The sequence below is a fragment of the Lissotriton vulgaris genome, chromosome 8 (genome assembly GCF_964263255.1).
Source record: "Lissotriton vulgaris chromosome 8, aLisVul1.2, whole genome shotgun sequence".
NCBI lineage: Eukaryota > Metazoa > Chordata > Amphibia > Caudata > Salamandridae > Lissotriton > Lissotriton vulgaris.
Window position 1 is genome coordinate 1,505,866,674 of NC_141696.1, and position 20,185 is coordinate 1,505,886,858.

At 49.0% G+C, this 20,185-nt stretch overlaps 1 protein-coding gene across 7 annotated transcripts in view; it reads left to right on the forward strand.

The window, feature by feature from the left end:
* Positions 1–20,185, forward strand: part of NR1I2 (nuclear receptor subfamily 1 group I member 2) — a 400,665-nt gene that overhangs the window by 109,466 nt on the left and 271,014 nt on the right. For 4 of the 7 annotated variants that reach the window (XR_015299392.1, XM_086935603.1, XM_086935608.1 and 1 more), the window contains exon 2: positions 6,165–6,249. The exons of 1 other annotated variant lie outside the window; for it this stretch is intronic. The gene's annotated coding sequence lies outside the window, so the exon portion shown is untranslated. 2 more of the 7 variants (XM_086935606.1, XM_086935604.1) reach the window with 2 other exon arrangements.

Below are 20,185 nucleotides of genomic sequence, written 5' to 3' on the forward strand. Positions count from 1 at the left end.
GCCTTCCCCGTTACACTTCCAGGATAAAAGGTTTTGCCACCCATCCAAAGCTCCATTGAAAGCTAAGCACTCTTGGAGACCTGCTCACTCCATGTCAGTCTTTAACCCCTTCGCTGCGGGGTGTTTTCCCCACCTGTGCGGCAGGAGGTGGGCCGCGCGGCGGCGCTGTGCTTGTGACGAGCTCGGCTCGTCATGAGGCACAGTGCAGCTGCACTCATGAGGAGCACAACCACGCCCGTTTTCGAACGTTCAGCACAGCGGGTTAATTATCCCAGCGTGCGAACGTTCCAACGGCCGTGACGAGCTCAGCTCGTCATGAGTGCAGCTCATCCGTGCCTCATGACGAGCTGAGCTCGTAATGAGCATGGAAGAGGTTAAGAACCTCACTTCCACACAATCACATTAAGGGACAAACTTGAGGGGAACTTGTTAAACTAAGAGCTCCCCTTCTTGATGCAGGGTTTCAGACTTGGTAGTATTAATCAGTAGTTTCTTCTGAGTGCAATACATTTCAAGTGCACTTAGTGATAATATTGAATGATAATCATTAGTTGGGATGTCATCACGAATTTGTTTTACATGCACTCAAGTGCCTATTACTAAATAATGTTGGGATACTGCAAGTCGCGACGGAGTTAAGTGACCAAGCAAGAGACTGGCTTGAGTTCCTTTGTAAGGTCACAGAAATGCAAGAAAATTTGCAATGTTCTTTTAATGTATGTTAGGGGGTATTTTATTGCTTATAATACATGATCTTTCCATTATACTTCATCCAGATCCCTATGAAATCTTTCGGTTCCTTCATTGAGTGAGCGTTCTTCTGGTTGCAGCTTTCTAGGATAGATATAGAATAGGTCCACTAAAAATAGCATAGCGCTAAGTAATGTCGAGCATACCTATTTTAAGCATTTTGATGTAGCACTAAGAAAACCTGTTTTACTTGTTACAATATTCAAAGACCAGAAGCTGTGCAGGAAATACACACGCAAACATGCCTCGTGCTCAGGCACTGATTGAACATCCGTGGAAAGAAGAAATCGAGCTTAAAAGCTATTCCTACTTTTAATTAAGTCATGTTCTACTAAGAAAGCTCTCATAACACGGTCTACTGACAGGAGGCCTTGATGCCTTACAACTGCCTTATAATACATTGTTACAGTAAAGTAGTGATATCTTATTATAGATGAGTTGTGAGTTCACAACTATTCTAAGAAAATTAGATAGGTTTTTATATAGTGATGTGGACGTTTTCTTATTGGAAGTCATTCTATTCAATATGTTTATAGTTCAGCAAAAGGTTTTATAGTTGTTATGCAAATATCCTTGTTGGGCTGCACCCCAAGTCAAATGTTCTCATTTACAATAACCTGTCACTCAAGTACCCCAGCGCTCTCTCTTCTAGCCCGCCACTGGTTTTATTTGACGCCACTACTGATTCAATGGGGCACGTCAATGCTTATTTAAGAGGCAAATGTGTGCTTTTTTAGCAAATATACAGTCTACAGATGCCCCAGTCTTTTTGGGAAGCTGTAGAAAAACCTGTTGAGGGTTAAAACTCTGGTCCCTCAGCAGGAAGAGATTTACCAACAAGTCTCTAAAAGGTGCGCCTCGCAGCTTCGCGGCTGCGGAGTGGCTGCCATAGTGCATTGCATAGGTATGATGCTGATGAAGAGATGTTAGGGAGGTTAAAGCTGGCCATGCTGCACCAACGTCATTCATTTATGTCCTGACCTTTATATCTTATGATTTGTTTCTGATGAGCTTTATATTGTGCTAGATGTAGCCTTTTGGCTAAAACAGAACACCCAATAGGATAAGTTACCCACTCTCATGAAAGAGCGAGAATATATTCAGCCGGGTACTGTGGAGCTCATAAGTTAGTTTTCTTTTGTATATCTACTTAATAAATATGACATGCTATAAGAATAGGAGATTACAGGACAAGGGCCTTGCTTAAGACTACTAATGGGAGATCTTTACCTTAAAAATGGAATGCTAACCCTATGTCTGCAAATATTGTGGCCAATGGACTGATGTTGGGGTTCAATCTGTGAAAGGTATCTAACACCTTAGGATCAATCTATGCATAGGTTTCGGGGTCCATGCAACGGATGAAAATGGTCTACTAAATCAGATGCTTGCATCCAAAGTCGGGATATTATCCTATTCTAACAATAAACCGGGCTCCATGGAAAAGGGGGGGGCATGGGCAGCCCACAGTGCATGAACTTTAAGAAGAGGCTGCCCCAAGGGTTTACCTACAGCGAGCGGCATACCGTCTGCCAAATGATGCATACAATGGATTGCGAAGTGGGTGGGTTGATTAAGATCCTGGTCCTGATGAAGGCCACAGACCTTGGTTGGGGCTCTGGTGTGGTGGCTGAAACAAATGAACCCTAGTATAAGAGGGATGCCAACAACCCTCATTAGCTGTTTATATGTTTAATATTACTACAGGAGAATAAAATACTTGTTTGTCTACCGTAAGGCAATTTTAACCAATTATGGGTCCGCCACTTCGCTCTTTGATCACAATAATTTAAGAAGGGAGGTGAGCATTACATTTTCATGGAAAATATCTCCTATTAGGAGGTTCTACATAGAAGCGGACCTGAGCAGTGCAAGTATCGAGCTGGGTAAGGCGCATACCAGACCATGAAGCCTGTTAGTTCGGCGGGTGAAGGTCCAATATCCAAGGAACCGAAATTAGCAGAATTTAATTCGTTCTTAAATAAGATCCTCATTCTCTGCTCTACTAATTTTCACGCTCTTCATACTTATTTAGTACATATATGTACTCTGGGTTTCGGGAGGACCTATGTAAAAGCTCATCTCGCCTTTGTTTTCAAGGTGCTATTTAAGTAGAACCTGAAGGCAGCGGGCAAGTACCTATTGCATCTAAAAAAAAAAACACAAAAAACAATCTAAAAAGGGGCTTTAAGCGTGCCTATTACTTATCATTCATTGGCATTCTTAACACTCTTCTTTGCTGCCTTCTAATTCATCAGGACTTGCAAGGCATCACTTACTGCGTGACTTCCTTTTGATTGTGTGGAACGTGGTTGAAGTACAACTGATTTAACTTTGTGTCCGTCTGCTGCTCCTGCTAAATTGAGGTACCTTTTTTTTAATTCATCTTTTTTTTTTTAATTATATAATATAGCGCGAAATTGACCTGGCTGAAAAGTATTGGCGCTTTTCATGAGCACCAGTTCACATTCATGTTTTTATGCCAGAAGATTGAGGGATTTGCCAGAATCACAGGATTTTGAGACAACCCCACTTGTATGTTTTTTCAGTCCAAGCCCTCCATTGTTGCAATTGTTGACCCATGTGGGTGGTCTTCAGATAGTGCTGTTTTCAGGTGGCAGCAGTAAACCGGATATATGTGTATTTTTACTGTTCGCATTACAAATCTACAGTCTATAGCGGCCAAGCTGGCACTTAAAAGACCTCGCAGTTCTTCCACTACGTCGGCGCTAAGAGATCTACACTGGTTGCCAATCGGGAGTAGAGTTGCCTTCAAGTCCCTATGTATCGTGTACAGAGCCCTGCACAACACAGGACCTATCCCTCTACAGGAAAGGCTATCCTGGTATAGTCCGTCCAGGTCCCTGCGCTCTGCTAGCCAGAGTTTGGCAGCAATTACCAGGATCAGGAGATCGAGGATGGGAGGCAGAGCGTTTTGTACCTCTGCCTCTAGGCTGTGGAATGAGCTTCCCCAGAACATCAGACAAATTGACACCCTACTGGGTTTCAGAAAGAGCCTGAAAACCTGGCTGTTCGCCAAAGTATAACCCCCCTGACTCTATCTAATAGCTTTGGCGGCTGGTCTATATGTCATGACAGCTAGTGTATTGTATACCATCTGATTACCATCTGACTACTTCCTGTTTGGGCGCCAGGATACCCGTAGGGTGACAGTTGCGCATTACAAATAATAAATACAATACAATACAATACAAATCCCGACTGACCCGAAGACTGCGTTGCACTGGCTGAAAAAACAGGGTTGCTGGCAGGCACCCGGTTTGTTGAACCAGCTACATGTACCTAACCTGGTGATTTCCTGCAGTTAAAAGCAGAAGCGGCCTGTCAATTTGAGTGTGAGTGCGGCACCCCCTGCCTCCACCAGCAAATAAAACTAGTTTTAAAGCCATTTTATAATTATTTTATTTTAATCCCCTGGGCCCCGCCTTCCCCAGGACTCTGACAAGTCTTGGGGGCGGGTCCAGGGAATGACACTGCTGGTGTCGAAGTGATGTGTACTCCCTTCGCTGCGCATGAGGATTTGGGCAGCTGTCTCGGGCCGGCAAAACCTTCATGCACAGTGACGGTCTCCCAAGCTCAGCTACATTGCTGGGGCCGGACAGAGCAGGCACAGGCTCCCAGCCTGCCCGGGAGCACAAGTTGCCGGCACTCGGGCCAATGCTGACGCTGCTTTCATGCATAGAGACTTAACTGAGTCAGATAGGACGAAGGGGGCAGTTTAGGGCGTCAAGATTCTTGAGCCAGTCTTGAATTAGTCGGTGGTTACTTTTCGGGAGACCATTATTAATTCCATTTTGTCCGGTTTCAGCTTTAGGGGGTGTGCTGAACCAAGTTTGGATCTTGGTTAGTGTGACATTGAAGTAGAATGTCGCTGTGTGATTTGATTTTGTAATAGATTTGTGTGTCATCTGCATATAGGTGGTAGTTAAATCCTGCTTGTTTCAGAATTATAGTATGGTGTTCCATGAAGAGATTGATGAGGGATGGTGAGAGGATCGAGCCTTTTGAGACCCCAAGTGTGACTTGTGTAGGTCTAGAGAGACCGGAGTTGATTTTAATTTGTTGCGATCGGTGCTGAAGAAAGTAAGTGAACTATTCTAGTGTTATGCCATTAATGCCAGAGCGGCTCTTCAAGGTCTCAAGTAAAGCTAGATGTTTTATAGTGTTGTATGCCGCCGATAGGTCGATGAGGATGTAAGCTTCACCTTCATCTAAGGCTCTGTGGATATTATCGGAAATGTTGTGCGATCTAATCATCACAATGATTTTGAGATGATGCTGAAGTATTTTATTAAGTAGGTAAGAAACAGCTTAGACAACCACTCTACTCCGGGTTCTTCATCATAAGTAAACACTCAAACCGCCCATCCATAGAACGCCAGCAGAGCACATGGAAGGAAGAACTCAAGACATGTTCTAAACTAAATAGTAATTAATACAATGTTGAGCATGGCTGTTTCAGTGCTGCACCCTTTCCTGAAACCAGATTGAAAGGTGTTGAGGAGGTTGAACTCATCAATGTGTTTCAGTTGTTGAACGCACTTCTCTAGTGTTTTAGCTAGGAACGGGAGGTTGGAGATTGGTCTGAGGTTGTTGAGATCGTTAGGGTCAGCCCCTGGTTTCTTGAGTATGGGTGTGATTTCTCCTCGTAGAAGGGAGACTTGGACACAGCCTGATGTGAGAGAGGAGTTGATGATTTTTGTCCAGACAGGGGCAATTATGTGGTTGAGTTTTTTACTATTGTAGATGGGAGCGGGGTCCATAAACCTGTTCATTAAAGCTTGAACTATTGGCTTTGGCAACACTCATTTTGAATAGACTTTGTGAATGGCAGAGATAGTTTTAATCGCTGCTTTCACTAGTAGGCACCTGGGCCAGAAGCCGCGGTGGCTTTCCTCTGAGCCTGTTCCCGGGGCGTGTAGTGTGATTTCCTCGGATGTGTCGTGTGATGTCACTTCCAGTGCTGTCATCGCTATGTTAATTAGTGGGTTTTAAACTTGATCGCCCCTGCCTCCTGCGGCCATGGAATGCTGCTGGGTTGCTCTTGACGCCTCGTTCACCTGCCTGCTGCCGGTCGGGTCTGTTTGGCGTACTTTCCCCAGGTAAACATTAACATTATCTCGGCTGGAAAGGAACACAGCGTCCCGAGACCTGGCCTCGCTCTGCGCATGCCCGGCTGGGTCTCGAGGCTGGGGAAGGTCACGGGAGTTTTTCTTCTGCACATAGCGCGTGGGTGATTGCTTTTATTCATGTCTGCCTGAGCGGGTGGGGTGATTGCTTTTATTCATGTCTGCCTGAGCGGGTGGGTGATTGCTTTTATTCGTTTTTGCTCACAGCTCACCTAAGTGACCTTTAATTGTGGTCTGATCGGTTAATATAATGTTACTTTACAGGTTCCTCCTGAAATGAAGGGAATCTGACCCCCAGAAGATGCTCGCATTCCTGCTGTCCAGGAGGACGGGATGCCGGTCTGTGAAGGTAATACTACACGTTTTACTTATTTCTTTTTACAAAAAAAATAGCCGAAATACAGAGCATACTAGAAACAGGAACTGAGCAGCAGAGTTTCAAATGCACCGTGAAATGAATGAGGAAAACCTACCAGAAAAAAAATCACTACTCTAGGAAGCAGCCTATAGTAGAGGTGTACTGGGCAGCCGCCCAGGGCGCCACCCAGAGGACGCCCTATCACAACCGAACACCTCCAAGAGATCCTTGGTGCTAGAAGGATTGGGACCTTTCTAACAGACAAATACTGCCAGTTGTTCCTGTTTTCAGATTCTGGCAGCCAGTATCTGGAACATAAACGAGAATGTATGTAAAATGCTCTGTATTCATTTTTACGTGGCAATGCCGCCTCTTTTTAATTGAATTATCGGCCGTAGGCAGCTTTTGAATACTTTGAGAGTGATTTCTTCTAGTGTTTTCTAGATTTTCCAGGCTTGACATAAAAGTGCTAGTCTTGCTGGTAAAACACTAGCCGAGGGGCGGTCATAGTCTCTAGCAAGAGGGGGAGGGCAACGTTTTTTTGTTGCAGTTTTATATAGCGAGAACACAACCAAAGGTATCTGAGCGCCTTACATGAGCACCAGTTACTTTACACATGGAGACGTTCATTTTTGGTAGTTTTGGGAAGATTCAGCGATTTGCCCAGAATCACAAGATGTTCAGCGGACGCCGAGACTCTAACTCAGTTTCCCAGCTCCGTTGTCGGCAGCTCTGGCCTTTTCAACACATATATCTCCTCATCTCCTTTTGCCGGTGGCCCCAAAATCCTTGCATGAGAGTGGAGCCAAACTTCATGCCTGTGTACTGCTTGACTCACACCTATCCCTCTAGCTTGTGAAAACCTACGGGCATTGATGCAAAACACTATGTATGAATTGTGTTGTGCACATGTGTCCATGTGCATAAATGCATATTTTCATAGCACTAACCTAGCTATAAAGTAATGGATCATTCTAATGTCTATCCGCATTCGAAAGCGATGTCTTCCATCTCCCTCATTGCATGAAAGTAGGCATTGGTAAAGCCAAGGAATTCCTAGGGCTGAGCTGGTGTCGTTGGGACCGTCCGGAGGTGCTCAGTTTGTATTGCAAGTTGGTATATCAAAGTTGCACAAATGTAGGGAAGCTTTGCGGCTCAGCAGCCCAGGAAAACGCAGCTACACAAAACCAGGCAGGTATGGCAGAGTGACTTGGACATGACAATGATGACAAATGTTGGCCCTACTGCTGCCAAGCCACAAGACTGGTGTCCCTGAACGGTAGGCACCGTCTGATACATTTTAAATACATCAACAGGGTATACTACACTCCAACAGGCTTTTTCGCTACGTCCTGCAGGAATCCCCGAAATGTGACCGCTGTGGGGAGCAAGAGGTTGTGGGACTTTATAGTTATGCTCCGGTTTCACTCGGGCCCCCGCAATGCACTGCTTATGACTTCGCATATTGCATCACTCATGACTTGGTTAGTGACGTCACTGACGACATCATATTCTCAAAATGTCAAAATGTTTGAGTGTTAAATATATATACCGAGGTGTATTGGTGAATCAGTGGGTGTATGAGTTGCTGTATGGATGATTCAGTGGGTGCATGACTGACTGTATAAGTGAGTGATTAGGTGTCTCAGTAAATTTTTGTGTGAATGCTTGTATCCTTCTGTCAGTTGGTGTTTAAATGCTTATAAGGGTGTGTAGTGGGTATGAGAGGGACTGTATGGGTAATTGATTGGTTGACTGAGTACATGTATAGGTGTCTGAGTGTCTGTGTGAGTGGGTGAGGGTGTGTGACTCCCTGAAGGGATGAGGGAGTCAGTCGCAGTATGGGTTAGAGTGTGTGTGTGTGTGTGTGTGAGGGTCTGTATGGGTGAGTGAGTGTCTGTATGGCTTTGTGGGTGAAAGGATGTATCCGTGGTATGTGGGTGAGTAACTGGGTATGTGAAAGGCAGTATAGGTGAGTGATGGGGTATAGGAGTGACTATGGGTGAGTGAGTGCATGTGAGAAAAGCTGTATGGGTGAGTGAATGTGAGAGTAGCTGTATTGGTGAGTGTGTATGCTTGTGAGTGCCTGTATGGGTAAGTGTGTGTATGTGTTGGTGAGATTATGGGAGAGTGAGTACGTGTTAGTATCTGTGTGAGTAAGTGTATGTGTGTGTAACTGTATGGGTGATTAAGTGGCTGTGTTATTGACTGTATTGGTTAGTAAGTAGGTGTGTGAGTAGCTCTACGGGTGTCTGCCCCAGTGTGTGAGTAGCTCTATGGGTAAGTGAGTGGATGTGTGTGGGTGGATCTAGGAATCAGTGAGTGGATGTATGACTTCTGGTATGGGTCTGTGAATGGGTTTGGTAATTGTAAGGGAGTGGGTGTATGAAAGGTTCCATGGGGGTGTGAGTGGGTGAGTTGGTGATTTTGTGGATGATGTCATTAATGATTCCATTGGTGATGTCACTGACCATGTCATGAGTGATGTCATATATGAGGTCATAAGCAGTACATTGCAGGGGCACAAGTTATAGTTAGCTCTGCTAACTAGAACTGCTGAATTTCACTGGTTTTATGAGTGAAACCTGAGCCTAACTAGAACATCCCTGTAACCTCGTTTTTTTTCATTTTGGCCCTCTTCCCTGGGAAGTATTGCGTTCTTGGGACCCCATCCTCCAGGGCCAAGCATTTTTAGAGTAGGGAGGGGTGTTGCGAGGCCCCCCTCTTTGGGACCCCATTCCTCAGGTCCTGCCGTTTCTTTTTTGAAAAATGTGTTTTAAATTAAAGGAAGGGAAGGCCAGGTGGCTGAATTTGTCCCCAGGGGCCCCATCCCCAGGGGCCCCATCCTTTGCGGCCTGCTCTTTTATTTCTTTTATTTAAACATTTTATAAAAAAAAGGGAGGGGAGCTGCTTGCCCCCCCCCCCCCCACCCCACCCCTGGGACAATTCTGGCCCCGGGGACAACATCTCCTTGGGCCTGGCCACAATAAAGGCCCCCCCCCCACATTAATATTTAAGGTGGGGCTTGGTGCATAATAAACCCCAGGGCATTTTAATCCCCAGGAGGAGTGGCGTGAGGCCCCCTCCTATTTGAAATACCCCCGGGACCTGCCCTACCCGGATGCTGGTAATGAACATAGTCACATCAGGGCCACATGAACCCCCGCCCCACATGCCCAAACCCGCAAATAACACAAAGACACAAGTATTAGGTTTGGGTAAAAATTGCTGCAGGTTTATTACATACAACATATGTAATGACGGTGGGTTAGCTTACGGGCGATCCTAGGGCAGGCCGCATTCTCGCCACCTGCCCGCCTGTCGAGCCAAACAACACAGTGGCGAACCACCCAACTGTTGTACAATTACCATAATTATAATGACACGCCCATTGCGGGGCGTGACTAGGCAAACCCCCGGTTGCGCAGGCCCACAACCGCCCGAAGGACTACTGGGGCGCCGACACGGATTCCTGCATCTCCCATGAGGTTACAGGTTAGGCTCTGAGGTTATGCTCTGGCACCCCTATGTGCCCGCTGACGTCCAGCGTTTGCACCTCTCTTCTTCCGGATCGCCCAGTAACTCCGCCTGCAACGACAAAGAAACATATTAAAATCTCCCCCCGGAGCCCCCTCAAGCCGACACTCTGGGTTCGAGGAAGGGCGGGAAAAGAGTGTCCCAACATGGAACTGCGACGTCCGGGGCGGCAAAGAGGCCTCCCCAGCAGGGCAGGGGTCTGATGTACTCCAGACGGCTCCTCCCCACCGCTCCGGACGTGCATCACTACCAGTCTCCACCAACCAGGGGAGACTGCCTCAGGAGAGGAACTACCGTGTCATGCGGGGGCGGGACAGTCCTCCGTGACTAGGAGCCCGCCCTCCTGATGGCCACTGCGTGGCCTCGGGCAGGCGCATAGTCACATCAGGGCCACATGAACCCCCGCCCCACATGCCCAAACCCGCAAATAACACAAAGACACAAGTATTAGGTTTGGGTAAAAATTGCTGCAGGTTTATTACATACAACATATGTAATGACGGTGGGTTAGCTTACGGGCGATCCTAGGGCAGGCCGCATTCTCGCCACCTGCCCGCCTGTCGAGCCAAACAACACAGTGGCGAACCACCCAACTGTTGTACAATTACCATAATTATAATGACACGCCCATTGCGGGGCGTGACTAGGCAAACCCCCGGTTGCGCAGGCCCACAACCGCCCGAAGGACTACTGGGGCGCCGACACGGATTCCTGCACCTCCCATGAGGTTACAGGTTAGGCTCTGAGGTTATGCTCTGGCACCCCTATGTGCCCGCTGACGTCCAGCGTTTGCACCTCTCTTCTTCCGGATCGCCCAGTAACTCCGCCACAGCCCGTGAGGTGGTTCCCGCTGCCGCACGGGCCCCCCACCAAAATTACTGCTCTTTACCTGCAACCTACAACTAGAATTGCTACCTCCAGACAAAGGAGGAACAAGGCAACGCCCATAGGCGTGGGGTGCCACCATCAGGCACCAATAAACCTGTCCTACAACCCCTCAGGGAAACAAAGGGATAGGAAGGGGCCCCTACTACCGAGGCCCTAGGTAACATGAAATAGGCTGTCCAGCGCAAGCCGCTGGGACACCAACAAATTCCTTCCCCCTGAGCGTCAGAAAACCGCGCTAAGGAGCCACTGATACATCTGATCACTGTCTTCATAATCCAGCAGGGAGAGTAAGAGTGCTTACTGTCACGAGGGAATAGGAGGGCACCGCCCATACTAAAGAACTTGGACGAGTCCCAGTTAAGCGATAATCCGGGTCCACAGGCCAAACAGCCGGCATCCCCTGCCCTCTAAGGTTTTTTGGCTGGAAGCGGCTTCAGACATAGTACCGTTAAATTAGCTAGACTGAAGGCCGACTATGACCACCTCCCAGGGACCGCAGCGCCTGCAACAGAGAGCCCCCTCGGCTGACCCGCGCAGGGGCATGCATGGATAAATGCCAGCCGCTCCGACACCAATAGGCATAACCACCCGGGCACAATCCCTCTACCCCAATAGGGAAGACTATCCCATGCAAGAGACCAGGAGATTGGAAGGGTCCCCCTGCCGAGAATCCCTCCCGAATAAACAAGCGCTGTCACAACCAAACAACTGCCAGATTACGCATCAGCAACTAATCCCCACAGGATACAGAAGTCTATTGCAGTACGCAAATGCATATATAGGAGTGACTAGCGAAGTGGTCTTGCAAGATACAAACTGAAAACCACGGGGACAGCCGAGACACTTGCCCCCCCTAGTTAATGCATTAATTCCGAAAAGATTTCTCGGGCCCACCTCCATCGATTATTGGCAGTCCGTGCTCGGGCTGTGGGAGCCACAGTTGTTCTCTGTATACCTGAATTGAGTGTTACACTGAACGCTGCGGACCGCAAGTGAGCTACCCGTGGGAACCAGAGCCTAGGAAAAAGAAGGTAGGAGAACCAAGGGAGAGGGGGGAATGCTATAACGTATGACCCTCCCATTCATGGAAGAGCAACACATGTGCCGCTATCAAGGGTGCACAGGCCGAATTTCTCAGTTTAAAGTGGTTGCCATTATTGCAGTGTTATCAAGGGTGCACAGGTAGCATTTCTCAGTTTAAAGTGGTTGCCATTATTGCAGTGCTCTCTATGTACCTGTGTTGGTACTCTTTGTTGCACAACCACGCCACTTCTCGTAACGCACTGTTTGCTATTTTTCACATGCTTATCTTAACACTTGCACCGGTGCAAACATAGCCTACGAACGTTAGTTCTTGTACTTGGGAGTCCGGTGTGCCCTGCGTGCTAAACCTATTGAACCCCGCGCAGGGCGGCAAGTTTGCCGACGAGCCTGGCACAATCACTTGTGCTGTACCCCCTTTGCCTGCCCAAATAATAGGGGGTACTATCAACTCCCAGAGTTCTAAGCATATATGATTACCCTAGTTAGTAATGCAACACATGTAGATCCCTTCAGAATTCTCAGGTGTAACCCAATACTTAGCCTGGGCTGTCCAACAATTAAACCCCCAGTAATCAAATAATAGCAAGCCTCCTGTTTAACTTACTGGAGTAATTACGAGGACCTATACATAGCTGACAACGTCTGGGAATATGTGAGTGGCATATCCAGTCTTTTTTGTTTTTTTGATGTGACATATGAATGTCTACGTCCAGCACTTCAACGCATGTTAGAAAAGGCCAAAGGAGATCAGCCGTTGTGCCTAACTATTAGGATGAAGACCTCTCTGTGGTAAATGGGGTCAAGGTAACTTAAGTGCTTTGAAAATAGTAATACATAAAAGATACTGGATTTTCTTTGGAGCATACCTGCGCGTCAGATACATGGCAGAACTATCAAATCAAAGTAATCGTGCGTAGCCCAGACGACAGGTTATTTACGTAACATGGGCCGAGGGGCAGCACCACCCATAGCTGCGTTTGCCTTGTGTACTTCGAGCAGGAATCGCAAGGTTTGGGTGCGTGATGCCTGTCTAATAGGGCAATGAGTGTGTCATAGGCACTGTTAAGAGGAAGAATATGGGCCCCAGGAAGGTGATAGGATGAAGAAATTGCAGCCATGATCACTACAGCAATGTCACATTTCCCTGAAGTACAAGCCCCTACCCTGGACTGGAAGGAGCCACATTGTAGGGTAAACATCCCCCGGCTCCGGGGATCCTTCCCAGGAGTACAGATGGGGTGAAAGACTGCCCCCACCCCATATACGCAGCAAGTAGCCTGCTCTCTGGCTTGGGCCACTACTAAAAGTGCGCACTACACCCTTAAAACACCACACCATCTGCACATAATATACTCTTGCAGCATGCCTACCGGACCCTTTTCCATTCGTAACGACCCACAAGCTAACACGTACAGTAACCCAGGGAAAATGATCTGGCCCAAGCTCAACACAGCGGGCCCAACCGGTGCGATCCTGTGGCGGGACAAGGCATATAGCCTCTCTAGCTTGATAATGGAGTACCGGGGCCATAATTGAGACCAGAGACACTACCACTTCCAGAATTTACAAGGGGCAAAAGCAGTCCTGAAACCTCTATTGCTGGTACGAAAGCAGGTCAAACTAGGGTCACTACAGCTACCCATGCTAAAAACCCAAAAGAAAGATCCAATACAAAGATGGACAGAAAGCGGGCGGGGCATCATGCCCTTAGCGTGCCTGCATCAAGCCTCGAAGAGCCAGCGCCAGTGCTGCCTAGGAGGGACCGAGGCCTATACAGTGCATGAATAAAACAAAGTATAACCTACTGTTGATCTGCAGGAAACACAACTTCACATTTGCTAAACACAAGGAAGAAAGGTAAGTAATATGCGAAATAAAAGACTATATTGGACAGTGCTGCACACACCGGATAACAAATTTTTGGTAGACACACACCAAATGCAAGCAAACCATATAGCTTAGCATAACTCCCTGATTGGATTCGCGTACTGAACAAGGTAGGGGTAACCACAGGAAGATCCTAATGATGAACAGGCCACCTATCCACTTAAGTTCCCTTTCTATCAAATAATTGGGTTGCGTGCTACATGAGATTGGACCTCTGCGAAAACTTACTGTTGCCTGTTAGGGAACCAGTTGGACTCTACTGATACTGCGAACACTGGCACCGGGGTCCTAAGCCGTGAGCAGCAATACCGCAGTAGGTACCCACTCTACTGGGTATCTACTGGGTAGGTGACTACCTACAATGCTGGTCTAAAGCATGGCAGCGAGTACATGGCTACATTAGAGTATGGTTTAGCTATAACATCAAGCTATACAACCCGAAACCTATATGACGACCAGTGTCACTTACCACCAACAAATTTTACAAATGTGCGAATCAGTCATTAAAACTCTATAACTAGTACAATATGCAGGTCCAGTTTGGACCTCTACGGCAACTCCTGCTAAAAACCCCTAAATGCACGAGCCAACTAAAAGAAAATTGGGCAGAAAACGGGCACAAGTGCTGCCAGGAAAGACCTGAAACATCCACAGCGATGTATACGAAAAGAGACTATTTTGGACAATGATATAACCCAACAAAATACTTTTTGTAGTCACCACCACACAATACAGCTTTGAGCAACTTCAATTGAAAGGATACAAGCCAAGAACATGTAGGTTTTAGCTACAGCGAGTTGTACTGACAAACTGGCTACATATCCACTATAAGCTGCCTTCTTACATTAATAGGGTTGTGTGATATATCTAATTAGGCCCTCTGCGAGAGCTTGTTAGGGTAACATTAGGACGCTACTGAAGGTGCGAACTCGTGAACCAGGGAGACTTATGCCGGGAGCAGAATACAGGGTGGGCAGATCGCTCCCATCACCGAGCATTCCCTGGGCAGCTTTTTCTAGCAAAACCTGGCATCCGTGTGCTCCTGACCCTAAAAGGGGAATGTGTAATTGAAAAGAGGCACACTACCCCTAGTGCTGGCAGACTCTTGCACACTGCGCGGTGTCGCTAATCTTCCCCCCAATACTCGTCAATCGCCAGTGTAGTTCCTGTAAAAATGAAGTAATGTAGTATTTTCAAGAATACGGGAGGGCGCCAGGACCTGGCACGGACGAGAAGGATCCTCTAAGAAACTCGGTATGGAGACAATCACTTAATCAGGTCTAAGTTTCTGGAAGCAGCGCTACTTGTAACTGGCAACATTTCTGTCAAATACGTTATAACAAAATACACGAGGGTACATACATGGTATGACATACATGGACCGACTATTACCTAGACTAAAGATTTTGGATGCACATGATGAGAAATAGCAATTATGCACCATGACTGTTTAGATACTGCCTAGGTTGCTTTACTAATTTACAGTGCAGCCGTAAACCGCATCACAACTCCAAGAGTATGGCACCCATTCACATGCATACCCCCCCCCCTCGCTTGCCAATGAGCGCTATGTGCAGCCAGAACATTCCTAAATACCCCGACATGTCAGGCAGGAAGCGGACCAGGTCGAGCCAAGCCACTCGCTGAAAACAACCGACCACTGGGGTTACATGCTCCCCGCATGCAAGTTCCACGTGCCCCGAAGTACCCCCGGGCTACAACACATAACACAACCGAGTCCCGACGTGCTCCCCGTAAAGCACCACAACCCCAACGCGCCACACGCGAACCACTAATAAGCCTGACTCAGTAAAGTGTTGGCAACGGGAGAAAAACCACTACCGCCGTCGGAAGTATGCAAGACGCCGCAACAGTGGCACAAAAGCTATCTGACCGTGGAGCAGGGGAAACGAAGGGATGAGCAACACGAACGGGTGACGCCCGCACTAGGATAACCCCGGCATGCCTCTCGCGCCGAAGTCTGCAGAGCCATGTGCGGAGACATAAGTCACATGATTGGGCCTTGTGATACGATGGCCTGATGAACCAACCTTTAGTAACTCTGGACACCCTTCGCAGATAGCGCACGAAATAAGCTTACCCATTGTTCCAAGATTACAATGCCACGTGTAAATCTAAGTAGGCCATCCGATTGCGCCTTGCGGTACAAAAACCCCACAGAACTATCCAAGTACCACCCTAGCCGTAAAGGCGGTGGGGGGGGGGGGGGGGGGGGGGGGGGATTGGAGGGCATCTCAGGCCCGGAGCTTCTGGCCCTCATGCCGAAAATTGGCGCGACCACAGCGATCCACAGCCCATCTCTAGTCCACATACCCCTGATCACACCGATACGTCTTCAATACCAAAGTGGCGAACCTCCCTCTGCATGTGAAGCCTAGCCTGCAGCAGCACACAAACCTTCCTCCGCCAACTCCAGGCTCATACCCCAACAAGGAGAGTCGCCAAAATGGTTGCACTCGGGCACCAAACCATGGGAGTGCCGCACCCACATGACGCCTGAGCCGCGGTTGAAACCAAGATGGCCGCACCCGGGCGCCATTGCACACGTGTGCAGCAACCAATTCACAAAATACGTTCACACACATGCAGAGACCCAATGCCGTTCCGGACCCCCGCACACATACGAAACTAGTGCACTGGGTGAGGAGAAAAAGCCCGTAGTCATAGCTTGACAACTACATACCTACGCGCAGAGCAGAAAGCCCACAGTAGCGCCCTGCCAATACTGCAAGCCCATGCCGGCACCAGTTAATCATACAACAGGAGGGTAGAACACAAATACTCTCTGTGAAATGTACAGCTTGATGCGCACCAACACCTAAGCATAACTGCCCCCGCACGGCACTTACCCTCATCCGCACGGACGCTACCATATAAGCAGGTGAAAATCTGGAGCATATACCGGGCAGGCTACCGACGGCTAAATAAAGCATGACAGCATGTTTGAAAAAGGCCAACCTTATGTCCAAAATTGCAGACAGAGCACCACTCAAATTAGAACGCAGAACGTGCGAGGTTTACCGTCTAGACTCACCGAGCAGAGAGCGGGTCTTCTGGAGGATACCAGCATCGATCCCTCTACCTCTCGCATGATAAGCGAGCGCTCTATAGTTTGAGCAAAACCCTTAAGTAACGTCCGTGGAATAGCCCGGAAGAATGCTCGCAACCGAATAGACCCGTGCATGCAACGACCGAAGAGATAGACCTCTCGCTCCCAATCACGCCGGATGCTATCATACTATCGCCCAGCGTGCCCTTGTGACTCTCGCACCCGCCGAACTGCAAGCTCCTCTGAGCAATGACCTCTGCCACATAGGCGTCGGCCTAACGCGCTTCCATGAGACCCCTCGCCGCGCGAGCTGACCTGGAACCAGTGCTGCCACACACCCCGTTACTCGCACGAAAACCAGTCACTTTTGGAAGTGCCACGCCTCCGCAGAGTCCGGCAGAGGAGGAGGGGGCCAGAAGGGTCACGGTAGGGCTGCGCCTAGCCAACAACTGAAATTCATCTCACGCACCCGGGTGTTGCTCCGTTCGCGCCGCCGTCGCAGGCATTAAACTTCGGGACCTACAGTTCTCCTGCCGCAGCAGATAAAAGGGGGCAAAATATCCATTGGCGTATCTCACAAGAACGCAGGGCAAAACTCACCGCACACGGAAGGAGCCAACAAACCCGACGCCAGACCATCGAGGAGCCCCCTTGGGACATCGGACTGAAAGCAGACCTCCAGCAGCAACCGAGAATAACGCGTCCCCCGCGAGGACACTACCCCGCATCACGAGTGTCCTAAAAGAGTGTCCCAACATGGAACTGCGACGTCCGGGGCGGCAAAGAGGCCTCCCCAGCAGGGCAGGGGTCTGATTTACTCCAGACGGCTCCTCCCCACCGCCCCGGACGTGCATCACTACCAGTCTCCACCAACCAGGGGAGACTGCCTCAGGAGAGGAACTACCGTGTCATGCGGGGGCGGGACAGCCCTCCGTGACTAGGAGCCCGCCCTCCTGATGGCCAATGCGTGGCCTCGGGCAGGCGCAAAGCGCGGGAGCCCGTGCTGCATTTTTGGTTTCAATTATCGGAAGGATCCGTGGGTCCCACCCAAAAAAAACCCTGCTTTTGTTTGGTCCTGCAGGGATGGTAGCTCTGCAGGTAAAGAAAGGGCCCCGTTTTTGAGATGTAGCGTTCATGTTACATAACGAGGTGTCAGAACTTGCATATCCACTCGCCAGCCGGCCTCTACATGCCTCTCAGTGTGATTGCCTTCACACACCAGAGCTTTGTCGCTAACCTGCACGTCACACATGCTTTAACTCTGCGTGTTATGTGAGCAATGGAAGTTTGTAATGATCTGCCCTGCAGCATCATGTCTGGAAGCAATAAAAGGAGGGTACTGATCTGCCCTGCAGCATCCGATCTGCAGGTAGTGAACGTTTGTACTAATCTGCCCTGCAGCATCTGGTGCAGGCAGGGAAGGTTTGTACTGATCAGCCTTCCTGTATCTGGTCTGCTGCCAATAAAAGACTTGTATTAATCTGCCATGCTGCCTCTTGTACAAGCTTTCAAGATGCAGCAGGGCAGATTAGTACAAGCTTTCACTGCCTATACCAGATGCAGCAGGGCAGATTAGTACAAGCTTTCACTGCCTGCACCGGATGCTGCAGGGCAGATTAGTACAAGCTTTCACTGCCTGCACCGGATGCAGCAGAGCAGATTAGTACAAGCTTTCACTGCCTGCACCGGATGCAGCAGGGCAGATTAGTACAAGCTTTGCAGACCTGAGGCAGCAGGGCAGATTAGTACAAGCTTTCACTGCCTGCAGACCTGAGGCAGCAGGACAGATTAGTACAAGCTTTCACTGCCTGCACCAGAGGCAGCAGGGCAGATTAGTACAAGCTTTCACTGCCTGCACCAGAGGCAGCAGGGCAGATTAGTACAAGCTTTCACTGCCTGCAGACCTGCGGCAGCAGGGCAGATTAGTACAAGCTTTCACTGCCTGCACCAGATGCAGCAGGGCAGATTAGTACAAGCTTTCACTGCCTGCACCAGATGCTGCAGGGCAGATTAGTACAAGCTTTCACTGCCTGCACCGGATGCAGCAGGGCAGATTAGTACAAGCTTTCACTGCCTGCAGACCTGAGGCAGCAGGGCAGATTAGTACAAGCTTTCACTGCCTGCAGACCTGAGGCAGCAGGGCAGATTAGTACAAGCTTTCACTGCCTGCACCAGATGCAGCAGGGCAGATTAGTACAAGCTTTCACTGCCTGCACCAGATGCTGCAGGGCAGATTAGTACAAGCTTTCACTGCCTGCAGCAGATGCAGCAGGGCAGATTAGTACAAGCTTTCACTGCCTGCACCGGATGCAGCAGGGCAGATTAGTACAAGCTTTCACTGCCTGCAGCGGATGCAGCAGGGCAGATTAGTACAAGCTTTCACTGCTTGCAGCGGATGCAGCAGGGCAGATTAGTACAAGCTTTCACTGCCTGCACCGGATGCTGCAGGGCAGATTAGTACAAGCTTTCACTGCCTGCACCGGATGCTGCAGGGCAGATTAGTACAAGCTTTCACTGCCTGCACCGGATGCAGCAGGGCAGATTAGTACAAGCTTTCACTGCCTGCAGACCTGAGGCAGCAGGGCAGATTAGTACAAGCTTTCACTGCCTGCAGACCTGAGGCAGCAGGGCAGATTAGTACAAGCTTTCACTGCCTGCACCAGATGCAGCAGGGCAGATTAGTACAAGCTTTCACTGCCTGCAGACCTGAGGCAGCAGGGCAGATTAGTACAAGCTTTCACTGCCTGCAGCAGGGCAGATTAGTACAAGCTTTCACTGCCTGCACCAGATGCTGCAGGGCAGATTAGTACAAGCTTTCACTGCCTGCAACAGATGCAGCAGGGCAGATTAGTACAAGCTTTCACTGCCTGCACCGGATGCAGCAGGGCAGATTAGTACAAGCTTTCACTGCCTGCACCGGATGCAGCAGGGCAGATTAGTACAAGCTTTCACTGCCTGCAGTCCTGAGGCAGCAGGGCAGATTAGTACAAGCTTTCACTGCCTGCACCAGATGCTGCAGGGCAGATTAGTACAAGCTTTCACTGCCTGCACCAGATGCAGCAGGGCAGATTAGTACACGCTTTCACTGCCTGCACCAGATGCTGCAGGGCAGATCAGTTGAAGCTTTCACTGCCTGCACCAGATGCTGCAGGGCAGATCAGTCGAAGCTTTCACTGCCTGCACCAGATGCTGCAGGGCAGATTAGTACAAGCTTTCACTGCCTGCACCAGATGCTGCAGGGCAGATTAGTACAAGCTTTCACTGCCTGCACCGGATGCAGCAGGGCAGATTAGTACAAGCTTTCACTGCCTGCACCAGATGCTGCAGGGCAGATTAGTACAAACTTTCACTGCCTGCACCAGATGCTGCAGGGCAGATTAGTAAAAGCTTTCACTGCCTGCACCGGATGCAGCAGGGCAGATTAGTACAAGCTTTCACTGCCTGCACCAGATGCAGCAGGGCAGATTAGTACAAGCTTTCACTGCCTGCACCAGATGCAGC